The sequence below is a fragment of the Catharus ustulatus genome, chromosome 14 (assembly GCF_009819885.2).
Source record: "Catharus ustulatus isolate bCatUst1 chromosome 14, bCatUst1.pri.v2, whole genome shotgun sequence".
NCBI classification, from domain to species: Eukaryota; Metazoa; Chordata; class Aves; order Passeriformes; family Turdidae; genus Catharus; species Catharus ustulatus.
In genome coordinates this window covers 10,172,032-10,184,683 of record NC_046234.1, presented here as the reverse complement: position 1 = coordinate 10,184,683, position 12,652 = coordinate 10,172,032, and the positions used below count along the sequence as shown (strand labels likewise).

The 12,652-nt window shown below is 36.1% G+C and overlaps 1 protein-coding gene across 5 annotated transcripts in view; it reads right to left on the bottom strand.

Moving 5' to 3' along the window:
• The window catches only part of TENM1 (teneurin transmembrane protein 1), an 817,608-nt gene that overhangs the window by 597,549 nt on the left and 207,407 nt on the right, over positions 1-12,652 (bottom strand). The gene's annotated exons all lie outside the window — the stretch shown is intronic.

Genomic DNA, 12,652 nt, shown 5'->3' with positions numbered 1-12,652 from the left:
TAGTAATTAGTTTCCTAAGTGTATATACTACCTCAATGTGTCTTATGGCAGGAATGAAAATGATGAAAAGGCCCTGTCATGGTTCAAACTAATAGTTTCTCTAACCTCTTTGTGAATTCCCCAAGCATATCCTCCTCAGCTGCTACACTTCAAGGCTTTTATCTCAGGTAAATCACATGAAGCTTTCAGACCAGAAAATGTCCTCCTGATTAACCGTTCTTATCATGAGGGCAGCTCTCTAACCTTATTTATTTTTTTCTACCATCTACTGCTTCCTCTGCATGCAGTATTTCTCTCTTTTACTGGTGCAGAACTCTATCCCTGGGCTCTCTGCTTCCAAAATCCTCTGTCCCCCAGGCTCTCCCTGCCTTTCCCAGCTACCCATTCCCATCTCCTCTCCCTCTGCTCTCCTTTGATCTGGCTCCATCCAGGTTCGATTTCTCCAGTGCACCTGCACCCCTCACTGCTCATTCCTGTCCCGGTGCTGCCTCTCCTTCTCTGCTGGCACAACTCTCCTGTGGGACCAAGAAGGGACTAAACATGGGAACTGTTCCAGCAAAAATTAGAAACTGTTTTACAAGCTGGATCAGTTCACACACCAGTTAATGAGCATGGTAGCTGAGAATATTGCTGTTTCAGGTGGAGGAAATCGGTGTTGTCAAATGAGATACCACAGCCCTGGTGTTTTTCATCTCAGTATTTAAAACAAGGGAGCCCTGAAGACCCCTGAGAAATCTGAGAAATGTGCCTTGGTCCCAATTCCTGGAGGACCTAATTTTTAAACAAAGTCCTTTTTCCACTGTATCCACTTAATTGGGCTTTCAAATTGCCAAACTTACATATAAAACCACAGAGGATGAAGGGAGATATTTTACGTGTGATGATACAGCCACCTTGCTCCTTTCTAGAGTTGCTGGAATTATTCTAGAGTACTCAACATTCCATAAACACCTTCTGACCATTCAGAGAAGTGAATAATTAGAGTATTCATAATTTCACTTAAAATTTATCACATACAGATTCAAATCTAAAGAAATCATAGAATAGCTTATCACATCAGAACTTACACTTCCCTTCCATTTTGAATTCAAGCAGCTGTGACAATCCAAAGGTGCCAGAAAGATCCCCAAAATGTTGTGATATGTTCTGTATAGGATGCTACTTCCCTCTAGTGTGCAGTCCTTGTAAAGCCCCAGTGAAACCAAACTTCATAATCCTTAAAATTTACCCCAAAACAGTATCAGCTGCAAAGCTGTCGAGCCTTTAAAGGACACCACCTTGTAACATCATCCCATTTCTTGGCAGACTGCAATCAGAATGTAGCCTAGCATCTTTTTTATTTTCTGAGTACAGCCAGCATTCCTAAATGTGATCGAGCAGATGTGAAGCTCAGGCAGAAACTTAAAAGCACAAGTTACCTTTATGACACTGCAGAAAACCCTGACTATGTATCAGCTAGAACTTGTATGAGGAGGTGGTCAGTAACAAGTAACTGGTTATTCATTGGATTCACTCAACAGACATTTGCAATAAACTATTTTGTCAAAGGAAATTTAAAAAGACTGTTTAACAAGAATTTGTTACAGACTCGCTCAAAAGAGGTAATTGTTTGGAGTTTGCCACCAGCTCATAGTTAATGCAAAAGTCTGTAGCAAGCTAGCACAATCATTTTGAGCTTTATTTGAATCAATCTAACACATTTATCACGTTGACAATTTGACTTTTGCCTAAATGGTAGATAACTAACAATAAGCATTAAAGGAAAGATCTATTTCTGTCATTTCAAAGCACAATTGGGTTTCTGCCCTTCCTCTGACTGTTATGGGTATTATAGGGTACACTTTAAGAAAGTTATTGAAACTGAGCATTTCCTTTTAGGCAATCTCTCAAAAATTTCTTTGAATTTTATATTCCTCTCATTTCAAAATCTACCATTAATGCACTATATGAACCTGCCACTGGCCATAAGAAGGGAGACACAGGGAATGTGTAGCTAAAAAAAAAAAAAGTCCTGCTTTTCTCCAAGTGCTTCCCTAAGCAAAGGTGACATTATCTTCAGGTATGTTATCAGCTGCCCATACTGGATGACTGTCAAGTAGCTACAGATTAATTAAACAGATACAGATTAATTTCTTCCTTTTCTCAGTCTGCTTTCATGGGCAACTCACACATTCCCTGAAGAGAAGTCCCATGACTTCTCTTTAGCTCCTCTTCCACTAACTTGTCAATCAACCAGCTGCATCTGCCACAGCAGGTCTTGGAGCAGGAGAGGAGCTGTGCAGCTGTACAGTTTTGTAGCCTGGAGAGAAGCAAACAATTTTAAGTAAACAAGTTTGATAACAACTGTCAACATTGCAGTGTACAGATGCTAAACTGTTAATAGCAAGTAGATAGAAATGAACTGTACATGGATACATGAGGATTCTTTTACTCTTTATGCATAGCTTGAGTTTTCAGGGTCCCTGAGAAATCTGGGAATCCCAAAGTATGAGTGTATATATTAAGAAGCATATATTAACACAAGCTGGAATTATTCTGAGAGAGCAATAGCGAGATTCTGCATTCTAAATAAATGTAAACTTGTCTCTGAAGAAAAACATACCCTCATGGCATTTCTGAAAACTCTTGGTTCACAAGATGAACAGGTTATCTAAGGAATAATACATTGAGAGATAGGTTGTCTTCAGTGAAAAAACCACTTAAACTCTTACAAGAATAATTTAATTTAACTATGTGGGGAATCATTAAAGCTGATCAAAACTAATGGCTTGAGCAGTGTCATCTCTGTGTTGACTCTAAGAACACATCAAACTCCAATGTGCTGCTCAGCACTTTTTTTTTTGAAGAGGGTATGCAGAATTGTACTTCCAGAAATCACAGTTGTATTTCTTCTGTGCTGCTACTTGTGTAAACCTTGCTCAATTATTATTATTATTATCATCCAGGCTGGAATTCAAATGCACAAAGAGCAGCAGCAGAGCATGAGTACCCTCACACCGCTGAGGTGTAGGCTCATAGTGCGTGACCTCTGGGAGCTTTTGGGTTTGAACACTCTTCTAATTTAGTCAATGTCCTCTTCCACTTGCTCAAATCACTTTTTCTGTTCTCTCAGCTGCTGGACTGGGAGCAGAAGCAAGGATAATGGAGCACCTTTCACGTAATGTAGGACACACCCTCAAAATCAAGTATAAATTCTTCATAACTTATCAAAATATTCGTAAGCTGGGGTAGCACAAAGGCTGTTCTTTCCATCCTTTCTAGTCCTCTGTCTCCACTAGTCTTGTGTGTGGGAACGAACAATTCCATTTCTAGATTCATCACTAGTGCAAACTTCAGTACAGCAGAGACTGTTATCATCCCTTTATCTTTTCAAACCACTTCTCCCTACTCACAATTCGGGTGTAGGTAAGCCAGCTCTGCTACCTTATCACATAAAGTCAGCTCCCACTCCTTTCCATTTTGACCATTTACTCTCACTTCTGAACTCAAGCTCACTGCCACCTAACTTTACTGAAGTGGTCCAAGTCAGAAATAAACCTTTAAAAGAGACAGCAGAAATTAAAAGAACAAAAGAATAAAAGAGGGGGGAGTGCACAGTTACATGGAAGTGTTCAGGGAAAAAGGTGAGAAATTTTTCAGGCCACAATGCCTGGTATAACATGGCCCTAGTCACCCATGGGATTCTTCAGTATTATAATACAAATAATTACAAACTAAAAGCAAATTGACTGTTTAAATCTTCAGGGTTTCTTTCCTGTTAAGTTCCTTTTTATTTCAGTTGTTTCACCTGCAAGAAATGTGGATTACTGAATCCCTAACTTAATTTTTTACCAGTGTAGCAGAAATATTTAATGCTTGTTGCACATTAAGTATTGGAAATATTTATTAATAGAACATAAAACATAATATAAGCCTTAACACAATAGACCTGTTTGAATGGGTGTATTAAGTTCAGCCTCAATTTTGAAATTAATAAAAATATCTTTTTTCTTTTCCCATTGAAACCCCAAGGTCTTTTAGGGTTATTTCTGAAAAAACGTAGTTTAAAAAACTAATAACCCTGTAATGAGAGGAACTCTTCAAAAATCATTATATCTTACTTCACACACCTATATTTAAAGTCCATTATCACAATTGTATTCTCATGTATTTTTTTGCATTAGTTTCTAATAAAGATCCATGCTCAGACTTGTAATGGTAATGAACTTGCAGACATCCCTCTCCTTTTTTATCCATATAAAGTGTTTCCAGCCTGTGGCTGTGCCTGAGGCAAAGTTATATCATCTTGACACAAAGAAATACCAAGTCTTGCCTTGGAGATTCCCTTGCTTGAAAGCAGCAGTACTGTTAAAGCTCCATGGTTTTACAATTAAAAACATATCAATTAGTTATACGGTCAACTAAAAGAAAATAATTGTTCAGAATTATTTTCATCCATATAACAAACCATTCCTTGTTTTCTGCATTTTTACTTTTAAATTACTGATTAAAATTCTGTGTTCCTTCTAGGAAAATCATACCAAGTATCTTAAACTCTGCCATGGACTACTAATCTGTGAACCTTGTTATGTACCTATTTAAAATACATTTGAAAATATATCAATTGAAATGCATATTTTCTGACCACTGCTTTGGGCAGCTGAATACAATCTCTCTAAAAATGCTAATATCATTTTGATAACACGCTAGAAATTGAATTTTAATTAAATAACACCTTTTTTCATTATTTGATCCTTTTTGGGTATGTATACAAATGTGGAATATAATTAGACACATTGTAATTAAAGAAATAATTAGCACTGCAGGCTGGTAACACAAACATTTAGAGCAATTTCAAGCTTTTACCACCACATCACATCAGCAAATTCCCTACCTCATGCAAACTCTGCTCAACAAAACCACCACCTCTTCAGTCACATAATAAAATATATTAATAAGAAAATGAAAATTTTATCTTGTTGGGAATGAGAATAAAATGATTCTGTCATAAATTAAACCACAGACTCAGTTTTACTTGGACAAATAAGAGCAAACAAGTTGCTGTTTATGGACAGCCTTATTTTATTTTAATTAAATGACAGGCTCAACCCACTATAAATAATTGTGGTGTTAATCTCACAACATTAATTTGAGCAGAAACTGAAGAAAAACTGGTCAATGTTAATTAAGTGCCTTGGAAAAAGACAGCACTTTTTGACAGACTTGCATAATGGATGAAGCACAAAATGAGATAATTGGGAGGTATTTGACTTAGAGGGTACAAAGTTCATAATTACATGTAAAAAGTTTCATTATATTCTTACTTTAAGTTCTTTTCATGCATGATCAGGGTGTGTTCAGAGAAAAACTCAGCACGGAAGTGGGGGGCTGGTATAATTGTGTCAGATATTTAAAACCATGCTTACTTTATTATGCTAATGAAGGCCTTAGTCAACAGACTTTCACCTTAGGCAATCTTCAGCAGACTAAATAAAACAAAAGAAGAATGTTTAAAATTTGCCACATACTTACTTTGCTTATAATATATAAAAAACCTGCATAAATTGAAGTGATGATTACTTAGGTCTAACTTAGGAAATTCAAAATGCCAATATTTACTTTTTTCCTTTACAATGAGCCCTACCATTACTGAAAAAAAAAAATAACGATAAAAACCGAGCTGGAGAAAACATCATAATAGAGTATCATTTTCACAGGAAAGCAAATTGCTTGGATAACCTGTTGGATGATACAGTCCATTATCAGAAGCAAGAAAGTAGAAAATTTGGAGATGGTCTAAAGACCCAGGCTTAAAAGAAAAATTTTCCCCAGGAGAGTAAGAGAGCCCTTCTCCTTTTATAAAGAGGTTTTGATCACATTTCTCACCAACAGATTCTGAGTAACATTGAGGTATTTTCGCTATTTTCACCTTTTCTATTCATAGGACAAGATAAACATTAAGAACACCCTAGTATGTTATTTTGTGTATAATTATGGAACCATTTTCCTAATACAAAATCAGAATGCACTAATCCTTTCAGTTGTAATTTTTTTTCCAATCTTATGTTATAGTTAATAACATAAGAAAAAATTATACCTAAATCATAACAAACACCAAACATCCCAGGGGAGCTTTGCATTTCTGACAATGAGTTCCAGCAATATGAAACTGGAATTAAGGTAGTGAAAAGCAACATGTCAAAGTGCAGCCCTTTTTCCAACCACATATTGGATTCAATAATTGAAATTATTTGTCTGAAGTTGAAGAATAAGTTGTTAAATTTTGGAAGCAATCTTTAGAAAGAAAATTTTAAAAAGCAAAACAAATGAAGCTGAACAAATAGATCTCTAGGTCCATACCTGAATTAACTTTCAAGGATTCAGCAAAAATTTTGGTTACCACTACAATCTTTTAACTGATGTAAATTCAGCCCTTGCTCAGCTAATAGCAAGTAGTTCCTATTATAAGACAAAACTGCAACACCTGAGAGATTAAGAATCCTTAGCATGGAGATAATTTAACAAATTTTGCAAAAAGCTTGAAAAAGTTCATATCTATGGCATGTTACAAGAAATATAATCAACATAATAAAATAATCACATTTTACTAATGACTCAGCTGCAGTTTGCTAATTTGCATCTAACTTTTAACAGCACAGCAAAGCATCTTCCATCCTCATCTTAGTTCTACATTTATCAAATTTTGAATTGCTTTGTCACTTTCTTCTTGGTTTTCTGCCCATCTACAAATGTACACATCTGTAGCCATCAACACCTAAATTGCATATCAGAGTTTCTGATGAAAAAAGGAGGTTATGCCAATAAGATAGTGTTTTGAAAGCAAGCCAGTTTGTCAGTAAATTATAAGCTATATTACAGTAAAACTCTAGCAAATTGGACCCACTTCTCCTTAACTAAAAGCACAAGGACTGCAGCAATATTCCTCTCCTGGAGGAACGCTTATCTATAGGGGGCAAAGATGGAACGTTTGCTGAGATGTGCCACTAATGATAACATTAACTTTACATATTAAAGAATGTCTGAACATTTCTGAAAATATTAATTTCCACCTTCAGCTATGCTGTTCTGATTACTTACTGTACTAATGAATTCTATGAATTTTAACTTTATCACAAAACTGCACATTAAATTATAGGCAGAAAAATGTTTTATCTTGGATTTATTTTCATTGGCTTGCAACTTTCCACTTCCTCCAGTCGAATAATCTGTAAATTGAACTTGTTCTTGACCTGCCCTACACTTTGAACAAATGTAGAAGGAATATTAACGAACTACTCTGCTATTATTGAGCTTGCCAGGCTCAGCTTTTATTTCTAAAGAAATTTATTGTGTTTCCATAGACTGTTGGAAACTTAATTATAGAAAGCACAGAGGAAAGTCTGGTCTGCAGTACACTGACAGAAAGCATTATAGTGAGAGCATTAATTAATGAAGGCAAACATCACATTGGGGTTTCCAATCACTTCACACTTCTTACAAAAACAATCATTTGGTGCTCTCAACCAATGTCCCAAACTCACCCTGCTAGCAAGGAAGTTCCTGTAGCTATGCAATAAAATGCTCTGCCCAGTGTGAAAGAATATTCTGTATTCTGTATTCTTTCACAGCCACAGCCCCACCACAGTCTGAAGCCAGTCCTGCCCCAGCACCTGCCCTGCACACACGTGCTGCTGGAAGACAACATAGAAAATATGATGTTAGCTCTGTCAGCCTCTCTCCTGGCCCTTTTTATCTCATGAGGTGTTTAGGAAATAACTATTGCCAAAAGTCTGGGTAATTTGCTTTGATCTGGGTATCACTCTCAGTTTTGGTATACATTAAACTCTCAAAATAAACTAAGTCTTGAACCACCAATAAATTGAAACAAGTCATGCAAACATATATCCTTGGAATCTTTAAAATCACCCTTTTTCTAGTTGAAATGCTTTTTTTTTTTACAGAAACCGTATGCGTGGGGAATGACAGTCATCACAAACGGGTGGAAGGTATAATTCTAAGGTGATAGTAGGATATAATTTCTTTTTGAAAGCATATGTATTGTAGAAAAATTGACAGACAAAATGATACTATGAATATAACTTGAAAAGAAATTACTAGTCATGAAAGTCATATAGTTCTTCTTCCTTTATTCAGTCCAGCCTGCTTGATTTTCTCCTGTGATGGTAATTTATGTTTTTAAACAAAATAAACAACCTCAAAACAATTTCAGAAGCTTCCTTAAACACCACATAATACAGTAAAAAATTATTTTAATATTTACTTTCCAAAAGTATATTAGACCTTGATTTTTGATTCTAATTTGCAGAACAGCCATAAAAGACAATTTTAAAACTCAGATATTAAAGTAAATATATAATAATTTTTTATTTTGTAGGGAAAATATCAGATCCGTGTAGTGATATCATAGTGATATCAAATGTGGCTTCTTTCTAAACAATATTGGACAGTTTAAATTGGCAAATATATACATTCCATGGAATTTAAGTTCTTTGAAATTATTTAATATTAGATGTTATTCAATAAATGCATGAGACTGGGGAGACAGCAAAAATCTTGTTGCCCAAAGAGGGTAATAAGAAATACAACTAAAGCCAAATAGTCTGTCTGCAATAGCTTAATGGACCCTTGACCAATGTAAATCAGAGCAAAATGAAATCCCCACACTAAGAGATTCTTTCCTATCTGATGGTTCTCTTCAGACACCTGGAGCTGACTCTGCACCTGATGCGGTGGCTGTTTCTCCTGCCAAGTCACACTGTACTATGCAGCTGATTGCCAAATCAGTTTGGTTTGATAAATAAAAAAGTCTTCCTGAAAATGTAAAACTAAGAGAAAAACAGTGTTAATTCCTGGAAAATTTTAAGTCTCATGAAAACCATGGATTCTGCTAGGACATTTAGCCTCTTGTGAGCCTTTCAGTAGATCAGGTCCTCCTGCATATGTTTCATTTCCTATGGTTTCTCTCTTGCATTTATTCCCCTGTATGCAGTACTGCAGAGAGACCAGTCCTTGCTTCTGTTACTACTGTTACCCACAGATGCAGAAGTGCAGAAGGTGGAAAGATTATTTCCAAATTTATTTCTTGATTAAATTTTATGGAATTTTAATCCCAAGATTCCAGAAGGCCCTATATCTTAATAGCATTGAGCAGCTAATTTTTTCCATTTTTTTACTCCAATCTCAGAATTCACCTTAGCTATAAATATTTTTAGTAGGTTTACACTAATTGTGACATATGGTAAATACAGTTCACAATTTCCCCAATACAATAGTAATAAAAAGAAAAAGATTGTTGGTGATGAGATTCAAAGAATTATTATGAGGGATTTTTTCTACTAGGTATTTAAAACTGCAGCTATTAAAGACATTTTTTAATAGAATATTTTCCTTTTCTCTGTTTTCAAATAATCTAAATATTTGGAGAGTGAACTGGGAATTGCCAAGAGACAGAAAATGATGGAATCGGCTTCATGAAGCACAACCAAACTTAGGTCCATTGTGTAGCTCTTGTTGCACTGATGCATCCATGCTGAGGAAGGACAGGAGCACAACTGAGGCCCTGAGTTTGGCTTAAACAGTGGCTGGACTGGGGTCAGCACAGACACACAAACTCTCCCAGACCAGTTCTTTAATATATCACAATCAACACAAAATTAGGTTGAACTCACATTACTGCATGGCCAAACCATTACCTATGACATCTCTCAGAATTATATTTATCAGACAATATGGACAATGAAAGGTATTCCAACTTTTGGAAGGAGCTGATTCTATAATACTGCAAATAACATCATCAGTAAAAAAGACTTAAGTTGGAAAGTGGGCTGAGGCAAATATATTTAAAAGCTTATTAAAAAGAAAATCTTATTAAATATTAAGGTCATTCCATAGTATTTATATTTACTAAATATCCATTCAAATAACTTCTTCACTCTTGTTTCTGCAGTGTGTTTGCATAATTATTCCTTGTAACTCAATCAGATTTTTCTCCTGGATCAGTGGGAAAGTTTCAGCTTGACAACCTACCTTCTTTACTACCTTTTCACAACACCCCCTCACAACTTGTTCTGGTAGACAAGGACATCAAAAATAAAAAATAGGCAGCAAACTACTCCTGTCTTTTTCAAGGAACTCTGCTGGCACCAATGCTGGGTATGGCCCAGACAGCCACAAACAGAAAGACAGGCTAAACAGGATCCTATTCCATTTGGTCTTTAATTTCAGTCTCTACCCCTGAGATATTATCCCAAATATGTGCCTAAAATGAGAGAGTTCATTTGTAGTGTTTTATGACACAGAAATTATGGGCTGGCTGGGCTATGGTGGGATGTGGGAGAGCAAGAAGCAGTTTGGGATAACCTTAATTAAGAGTTTTGAGCCAAATCCTGTGTAGATTATACTTGTTCAAACTGGTCACAGAACCTGTTTCATGGTCTGAACTACTCCATGGTTTTTGTCCAAGTTTTCCTGCTTCAATTTCTTTGGAAGCCTAAAAAAAAATCCATACTTGGAGCAGAAAGGTAAAGACAAAGAGACCCGAAGAATAATGAATGTGTTCAGTGGGGTTACAGAATGAAACCAGGTCACTCTTCCAGAAATTCATCAGAGACTTTGGACTTCAGCAACTTCACTTTTCTGCACAGTCTGCTACAAGCACTGTGTGATCACTCTGTGTGATCTGAAATCACAGCCTGACATGCAAAGTCTAAATATTAATAGAATTTACATGTAATTGAAATACTTATTAAAATTCTAGAACCCCCTCCTAAAATAACTGAACCCTTATTTTGGCAAAAAAGCCACCACACTTTTAATATTTCATCTTCTGTATTACATGGGCAATTGCTCTCAGGATGGCATGCCATATTTTGATTCCATTACAATATTGTATTAAATATGAACAATATTTATGAACGGCCCTTCATGGGTTTATACTCAAAAGGGATTGGTTCGTACCAAAAGTGTTGCAAGCCTCCCAGAATATTTCTTTCCTGTCTTCAGAAGACTTCATAGCTAAAATCTAGACCACAGCCCAGACAAGCTGTGTATTACAATGAATAATAAATACATTACATTGGCACTTCTAAACTTTGCTGTAAATTAGCCAAAACACATATCTGCATTTTAGCTAGGCTAAACAAATATAATTAGTTTTTGCTGAATAAAGTTATTGTTTATTTAAATGCTGTAAGCTTTATACTAAATATAAGACAGAAGTTAATTTGATGGTACAAGTAAATATTTCAAAGTAGTTTCATCCAGGTCACCTAATATAGATTTTCTTATTCCTTCTTCATAAAATGCACATTTACATAATTAGAATTCTTTACCATTTCTCCTGGTGTTTCCTACAGATTCTTTTATATGTCTTCCATTAAGAAAAAAGAAAAGGCAGAAAAAAAGAGCAGGACTTAATTTATGAAAGATTTGCTGATTTCATGGTGTGTACATTAGATTTATATGCAGATGCGATAGTGAAGAGAAAAAAGCAAATCATACACCTGATATTTCTGATTTCCAAACACACATGTCATCCCTGGGAGATTGTTTAATCACAGTCTCTGATTAAGGTCTAGTCCATGTTGAAATCCTTGGCATTTTAAAGTCCCCCAATCTATTAAAGCTTTAGTGCTTGAGTGATGCAGAAACAGGGTTTGATGCAGCACATGCATGGGAAAACTCACAGACTCGAGTGCTACTTTCCAGCTGTCGTGCCACCCAACATCACACACCCTCACCTTCTCAGTGTGTCTGAATCCATCTGTTCTGTGAAGCAGAGGCATGAGGCAGCTCCATATTTCTGAGCTGCAGTGCCTCCACCACAGGCAAATCGCACCATCGGACAGGGGAGAGAATGAAAAAGGAAACGTGCATCTGAAAGGTCAAAAGCAATTCACTTTCCCAGCTTCTGAGCACTTGTGACGTGTTACACAGAGATTCCAGCCATGAACCACGACCAATCCACTTTCAGAAGCAAGAAAATGAAATTTGAGCTATGCTGAATCTTCCACTACTTATTAACATCTGGAGTTTTTAACAGTCCATTCCTTTTAACATTTTCTAACTGGGCAGGGGGAAAAAAATCCTTAACTGGGGATAATAACATTCATGCATTATTACTAAGGATGTGAGAATCACCTGATTTAAATGCCAATTAATATGTACCCTGGCTAGATAATCAGACTAGCACATGATTGAAAAGCAGAAAGTAAAAAATTCCATTAGGTTCGTTCCAAATATCCAGTTCTAGATTTGTTTGTATTCAGATCTCTCTAGCTGAAGGGATGTCTCACTGCTGAGGTCTAACAATGCAAACTTTGACCCAAACACTTGGAAAGAAAATAAAAATTAAATTGAAAAGGTATGAGTGAATAAAAAGCAATTCACCTTGATCAACTCTTCTGCCAGGACATACTGTTTTTTCACCCTTTTCTGACATCTATTCCACTGCACAATAGGCTGATTTTGAATAAGCACTTCAGAGCTTTCTCTTCCTCGGAGTGTTTCGAAGGGATGAAGGCTATCATATTTAAGCCTTCTCCTGACAATTTTGCTCCTATTTTTGGTGGAATGACAATCCCATCTCAAGAGTGTAGAAAGCAGACCTCTCTGCTGATCCCATTGTTAAGGCATGGTTTTCTGCCCATTGGAA